This window comes from Gorilla gorilla, chromosome X (assembly GCF_029281585.2).
Source record: "Gorilla gorilla gorilla isolate KB3781 chromosome X, NHGRI_mGorGor1-v2.1_pri, whole genome shotgun sequence".
NCBI lineage: Eukaryota > Metazoa > Chordata > Mammalia > Primates > Hominidae > Gorilla > Gorilla gorilla.
This window is the reverse complement of record NC_073247.2, coordinates 47,613,180-47,620,161: the sequence shown is the minus strand read 5'-3', so window position 1 is coordinate 47,620,161 and position 6,982 is coordinate 47,613,180. Positions and strand designations below refer to the sequence as shown.

The window sequence follows — 6,982 nt, the reverse complement described above, 5'->3', positions numbered from 1 at the left end:
TCTGGAGTTTCAGGTGGAACTCATGGAACTCATGGAACGCTGGAGCCCCACACCTCGCCCCCGAAGTCTGTCCCTCATTCAAACCAACTAGCCTCGAAGCACGCCCCTTCCTTCATAACAGTCTCCACTGCCCACTTCCGGTTCCGTCACACAACCGCCATTCACCGTCTGCCATTCACCGTCTGCCATTCCTTGCCACCGCTGCCGCTGCCTGCGCGCTACTGCCTTTGCCTGCGTGCTCATTGTCAGCGCTGCCCGCCATGGCCACCGCCCGGCTGTAGCAGGTGCGCCACAGCTACCACACCAACTGCGAGGCCGCCATCAACAGCCACATCGACCTGGAGTTCCACGCCTCCTATGTGTACCTGTCCATGGCTTTCTACTTTGAACGGGATGACGTGGCCCTGGAGCACTTTGGCCGCTACTTCCTGCACCAATCAGACGAGAAGATGGAGCATGCCCAGGAGCTGATGAGGCTGCAGAACCAGCGCAGTGGCCGCATCTGCCTTCATGACATCAGGGAGCCAGAGCGCCAAGGCTGGCAGAGCGGGCTCGAGGCCGTGAAGTGTGCCTTCCACCTGGAGAAGAGCGTCAACTACAGCCTCCTGGAGCTGCACCAGCTGGCCGTGGAGAAGGGCAAGCCCAGCTGTGCGACTTCCTGGAGAGCCACTACCTACACCAACAGGTCAAGACCATCGAAGAGCTGGGTGGCTATGTGAACAACCTGGGGAACATGTGGGTCCCAGAAGCCGGCCTGGCTGAGAACCTGTTTAACAAACTCTCCCTGAGCCACAGCGACGAAGAGACCTGAGCCCAGACGGGCCCCACAGCCACGAGGTGCCTTCCCTGGGTCGGGCCACCTGGCGGGGCGTGCATGTTACCCTTTCAGAACCTTCTCTTCAGTTTTTTCCTTTCAGTTTTACCATTGTTGGCAATAAAGTTATCTGGTTCTCAAAGCGATGAAGGTGTCCAGTTGAGGCGTGCCTGCAAAACTCTCACCTTTTACTAACTAGGGCAAATCCCCATGCAAGTTGAAAAAGTGTGTCCAGTAGTCTCTCCACCCAGGGCTGCTCCATCGGCATGCAGCTCGGGGTCTTTAAGGATGGAGGTGGAAGGTATTCTATGAGTCCCTGTAAAACACATTAATCTTTTCTTTCTAAGCTATTGGATATATGGGGTAGGGAGGGTGGGGTGGATGGTCTTAGGCCCTTGTGTCTGTGGGTGCATGTGCATGGTAAAGTGTAAAATATGGTCTAGAATTCATCCTAGTGGTTGTCTCTGGGGAAAAGGTCAGGGGAATGGGATTGGGCAGGGATTAAAATAATGAGGTTTTTAATTTTACATGAAAAGTTTTCTTTTTTAAATATGCAAATGCTAACATTTCTTGATTCTGGGTAGCAAGATGGGGTATTTGGAAGATGACATGGCAGATCGTCTCTTTGGCAAGCTTACCCTGAGTAATAGTGATAATGGAAACCGAGACTTAAGCTGGCTTCCCCATTGCCAGGAGATGCATTTCTGTGGTCGCCAGGGCTGGGCATACATATTGCCCTTACAAAACCTCTACTTATTTATTTTTATTTTATTTCTCTTTGATTGAATCATTTCTTCCATTAAAGTGACGTGGTACCAAAGAAAAACAAATTACCTCAATAGAAGAGCTGAAAAATATAAGGTCAAAATTGGGAGTCAAGTTTATAGTGTTGAATATAAAGTAGAACTCTGGCTACTTTGAAGAATGTAGGGGTGTCGGGGAGGGTTGAAGGTGGAGACCAGGCAGAGACATTGTAGTTGGTGCAGATGAGAGGCTAGCATGTCTTGAAATGTGATGGTGGCTGAGGAAATGAAGGGAGGTAGACAAGTTCCAGATGGATTTTGGACAAGTCAACAAGAATTGCTCATGGATGGGAAATGAGGAACGTGAGATGGGGAAAATAACCTATGTTCCGGGGTTTGGCCTTGAGCACCTGGGTTAAAGGTGATATTTTAAAATCTGGGGAGCTTGCAGGGGGGACACCTGGAGGGTTGGGGAAGGCATATAATGTATAATCAGAGATTCCTATTAGACATTTAAGTCAAAATGTCATGCAGTTAGCAGGAAAAATGAATGCCGGTTTTGGAAACGAACACATTGGGAGATCATTCTATAAATGGTATTGAAATCATGTGACTGGATAAGCTCATCAGAAAAAGAGTGTAACAGAGTATGGCATAGCCAGCCCCAAGCCCATGTAAGCTAACATTCTGAGGTTGGTTGAGGTGTTCGCACACCCAGAGAATTGCAGGTTCCACTTTTACCAATACTTTATTCCAGACTGTGGCTCCAGTGTCTGCCACAAGTTTATTTCAAAATTAGCCAATTCCTCACCTCAATGTGGCCTTTAGTCCTTCTTTCAAGATGTAAAGAAGTGTTAGCCTTTTACTTTATCTTCATGGTTGTGTGTAGGAAAAAAAATTTCTACTAAAAAGAGTTTCTAAAGAAGTGATAGACATGTATTTGTATGTATTTCCTTTTTCTTCTGTTCCCTTTTCAACACTGTACCTCTCTCTCAGTTCCTTCTTTATGTAACCAAATGAATCTGCACCCATATAAACCCTAGGGCTGTCCGTGTCTGGGAAAAACATACATTTTGTTTCTTTTGGGCCTTGTGTGCATTACAAAGAAAAAAGTTAAAAATGTATAGATTTGTATCATATATTCAAAGACACATGGGTAGTTATTTTTAAAGCTAACAGATGGCTTTGAGGTATTTCATACAATATAAACAAGTTTAGCTAAGCAATAATTAATTTCCAAATTTCCTCATAACTGTACTTCAACACTTTCTTAAAAATAAGGATTGTGGTTCTTTCCATTCAGTTTCTAGGAAATGCTACTGATCCTTTACTCTTCTGAGTAACATACTCTTGTTTCTTTTTTATTAATACTATTTTAAATGAAAAAATCATAATTGTACTACCTTTATTAAGTACAACGTGATGTTTTGATATATGTATACAGTGTGGAATAACAAAAATAAACTAGATAACATATCTACCACCTAATTTGTTTGACGTTTTTTGGTGATACATTTGAAATTTACTCTTAGTTATTTTGAAATATACAGTATGTTATTATTGAATATAGTCACCCTGCTGGCAATATATCTCAAAATGTATTACTCCTGTCTAGCTGAAACAATGTACACTTTAAGCAGCAACTCCCCACTTCCTCACACTCTCCCACTCCCTAGCCTCTGGTAAGCATCATTCTACTCTATACTTTTATAAATTTGACATTTTTAAGATTCCACATAAAAATGAGATCATGCAGTATCTGTCTTTCTGTGTCTGGCTTATTCCACTTAGCATAGTGTCCTCTAAATTCATCCATGTTGCCCCAAATGACAGAATTTTGTTCTTTTTCTAAGGCTGAATAGTATTGTATTTGGTATATATGTCACATTTTCTTTATCCATTCATCTGTTGATAGACACTTAGGTTGATTGTGTATCTTAGCTATTATGAATAATCCTGCAATAAACATGAGAGTGCAAATATCCCTTTCACATATTGATTTCAATTACTTTGGATACATTTCCAGAAGTGGGATTGTTGTTCTATTTTAAGGTTTTTTTTTAATGAATCTCTATACTGTTTTTCATAATGGCTGTACTAATTTACATTCTTAGCAACAGTGCACAATTGCTCCCTAAACATCCTTGCCAAAACTTGTCTTTCATCTTTTTGATAAAAACCATTCTAATAGGTGTGAATTGATATCTCACTTTGGTTTTAATTTGCATTTCCCTAATGATCAATGATGCTGAACATTTTTTAAATGAACCTGTTGGCCATTTGTATGTCTTCTTTTGAGAAGTGCCTGTTCAGGTTCTTTGTCCATTTTTTAAATGGGTTATTGGTTTTCTATGATTCAGGTGTTTTAGTTCCTTATATATTTTGGATATTAACCCCTTATCAAATGTATGGCATGCAAATATTTTTTTTCTCAATCTTTTGGCTATGTCTTCACTTCGTTAATTATTTCTTTTGTTGTGGAGAAGCTTTTAATTTCTTGCAATCCTTTTAGTTTATTGTTGCTTGAGCTTTCAGGTTCGTGTCTAAAAAGTCCTTGCCCAGACCAGTGTCACAGAACTTTTCTCTTATGTTTTCTTTAAGTGATTTCATAGTTTCAGGTCTTCCGATTAAATCTTTAATCCATTTTGAGTTGAATTTTGTGCATGGTATGTGCATGATGTGAGAAAAGGGTCTAATTTCATTATTCTGCACATAGATAACCGGTTTTCTCAGTACCATTTATTGAATAGACTGTCCTTTCCCCATTGTATGTTTTTGGTAACTTTGTAAAAAATTAATGAACTGTAAATGCATAGATTTCTGGGCTTTCTATCCTATTCCATTGACCAATGAGTCTGTTTGTATGCCAGTACCATACTACTGTACTGTTTTGATTACAATTGCTTTATATTTTGAAATCAGGTATTGCAATATCTCCAGCTTCATTCTCTTTCTTTTTGCTCAATTGGTTTTGCTACTTGATGTCTTTTGTGTTTTCATACAAATTTTAGGATATTTTTTCTGAGAAATATATCCTTTTCCTTATGTTAGAGGTTGCAGTGGGCATGTTTTATTTTATTGTTGTTGCTGTTTTTTGAGACAGGTCCTCACTTTGTCACCCAGGCTGGAGTGCAGTGGCATGATCATGGCTCACTGCAACTTTGACTTCCTGGGCTCAGATGATTCTTCCACCACAACCTCCCAAGTAGCTGGGACTACACTTGCACACCACCATGCCCAGTTAAAGTTTTCTATTTTTTGTAGAGATGGGGTTTTGCCATGTTGCCCAGGCTGGTCTAGAACTCCTGGGCTCAAGCAAACTGCCCACCTTGGCCTCCCAAAGTACCGGGATTACAGGTGTGAGCCACCACTCCTAGCCAACATGGACATCTTAACAATATTCTTCCAATCCATGAACATGGGATATCATTCTATTTCTTTGTATTTTCTTCAATTTATTTCAACAACGTTCTGTAGTTTTCAGTATAGAAGTCTTTCACCTCCTTAATAAAATTTACACCTGAATATTTGTTGTTGTTGTTGCTGTTGTAAATGGTATTGTTTTCTTAATTTCCCTTTTAGACAGTGCATTATTTGTGTTTAGAAATGCTATGACTTTTGTATGTAGATTTTGCATTTTATAACTTACTGAATTTGTTTATCAGTTCTAACAGTTTTTTTTGTGTGTATGGATTCCATAGGATTTTCTATATTTAGATTATGTGTCAGCAGAAAAAAATTTCACTTCTTCCTTTCCTGTTTGGATCCCTTTTATTCCTTTCTCTTGTCTAAATTCTCTGGCTAGTATTTCTAGAACTATGTTGAAAAAAAGCAGTGAAAGGGGGCATCCTTGTCTTGTCTCTGATATTAGAGGGAAAGCTTTCAAATTTTCACCACCCCCTCTAAACAAAGAATACAAAACGTTAACTGGGCATGGTGGTGTGCAAGTGTAGTCCCAGCTACTTGGGAGGTTGTGGTGGAAGAATCATCTGAGCCCAGGAAGTCAAAGTTGCAGTGAGCCATGATCATGCCACTGCACTCCAACAGTGATGTTAGCTAAGAGTTTGTCATATATGACTTTTATTGTGCTGAGGTGCATTACCTCTATATGTATTCTGTTGAGAGTTTTATCATGAAAGAGTGTTGAATGTTGTCAAATGCTTTTTATGCATTTACTGAGATGATCATATGATTTGTATCCTTCATTTTGTTAATGTGGCTAATCACATTTATTGATTTGCATATATCAAAACATTCACAACATGAATGAATCTGGAAGATATTATGCTAAATGAAATAAGCCAGACAGAAAGAAAAATACTACATGATCTCTCTTATATGTGGAATCTAAAAACAAACAAGCAAACAAAGCTGAATACACAGAGATAGAGAATAAAGCAGTGGTTACCAGGGGGCAAGGATGGAGGTAAGAAGTGAGGAGATGTATGTCAAGGGCTACAAAGAAACATATATGTAGGATGAACAATTCTAGAGATCTAATGGATACCTTGAGGCCTATACTAAATACTATTGTATTGTATTTGGGATTTTTACTAAAAGAGTAGATTTTAGGTGCTCTTGCCAGAAAAATAAAATAGGTAATTATGTGAGATAATAGATATATGCCAATTTGCTTGACAATAGTTACCATTTAATTATCTATATGAATATTAAAATGTCATGTGGTATATCTTAACTATATATAAAACATTTTTAAAAATTAAAAATTAAAAAATAAAAAGCATGAAGGATGAGTTTAAATCATAGTATCCAGGGATGCTCTTTGAGTAATAAAGCTGTAAAAGAATGCAGATGTGATTGTTATGAAATCCGGTTCGAGGTCACTTTAGCGAGTGAGGCCGGTGTGATTGAAGTGGACACATGGAGGGGCTGCTGGGTGATGGGTGAGGTTCTGTTGTTGCTGTTGTTTTCTACTGTGTAGTGCTTAAAAGGATGGCACCTCATAAAAATTATATTAAGTCATACATTGGTTTTGCTTTACAATAGAATAAATTTCAAAAAAAGAGAAGCTATTGTTTTTCAGACCAGTCTTTGGCTTGAATGCTCTCACACTCTGCTTAAAAAAAAAATAACTCAGTTCTGAAGTCAGGGCAGAGCAAGGTGGTGGAATAGAAGCCTACACTATTCATCCATCCTGAAGGAACAGCAAATTTAAACAACAATCTGCACACAGAAAAGTACAGTCACAAGAACAAAAAATCAGGTGAGCAATCACAGTATGTGGTTTTAACTTCATATTGCTAAAAGAGGCATTGAAGTGGGTAGGACAGACAGTCTTAAATCACCAACACCACTCCCTCCCCATCCTCCGATAGCAGTCATGTGATACAGAGAATCTGTGCATTTAGGACAGGGAGAGTACAGCAACTGGAGAACTTTACATTGAACTCAGTGCTTCCCTGTC

General features: G+C 39.5%; 1 pseudogene; it reads left to right on the top strand.

Moving 5' to 3' along the window:
- The first annotated feature begins 260 nt into the window (after positions 1–260).
- Positions 261–977, top strand: LOC101142163 (putative ferritin heavy polypeptide-like 19; annotated as a pseudogene).
- The last annotated feature ends 6,005 nt before the right edge of the window (positions 978–6,982 follow it).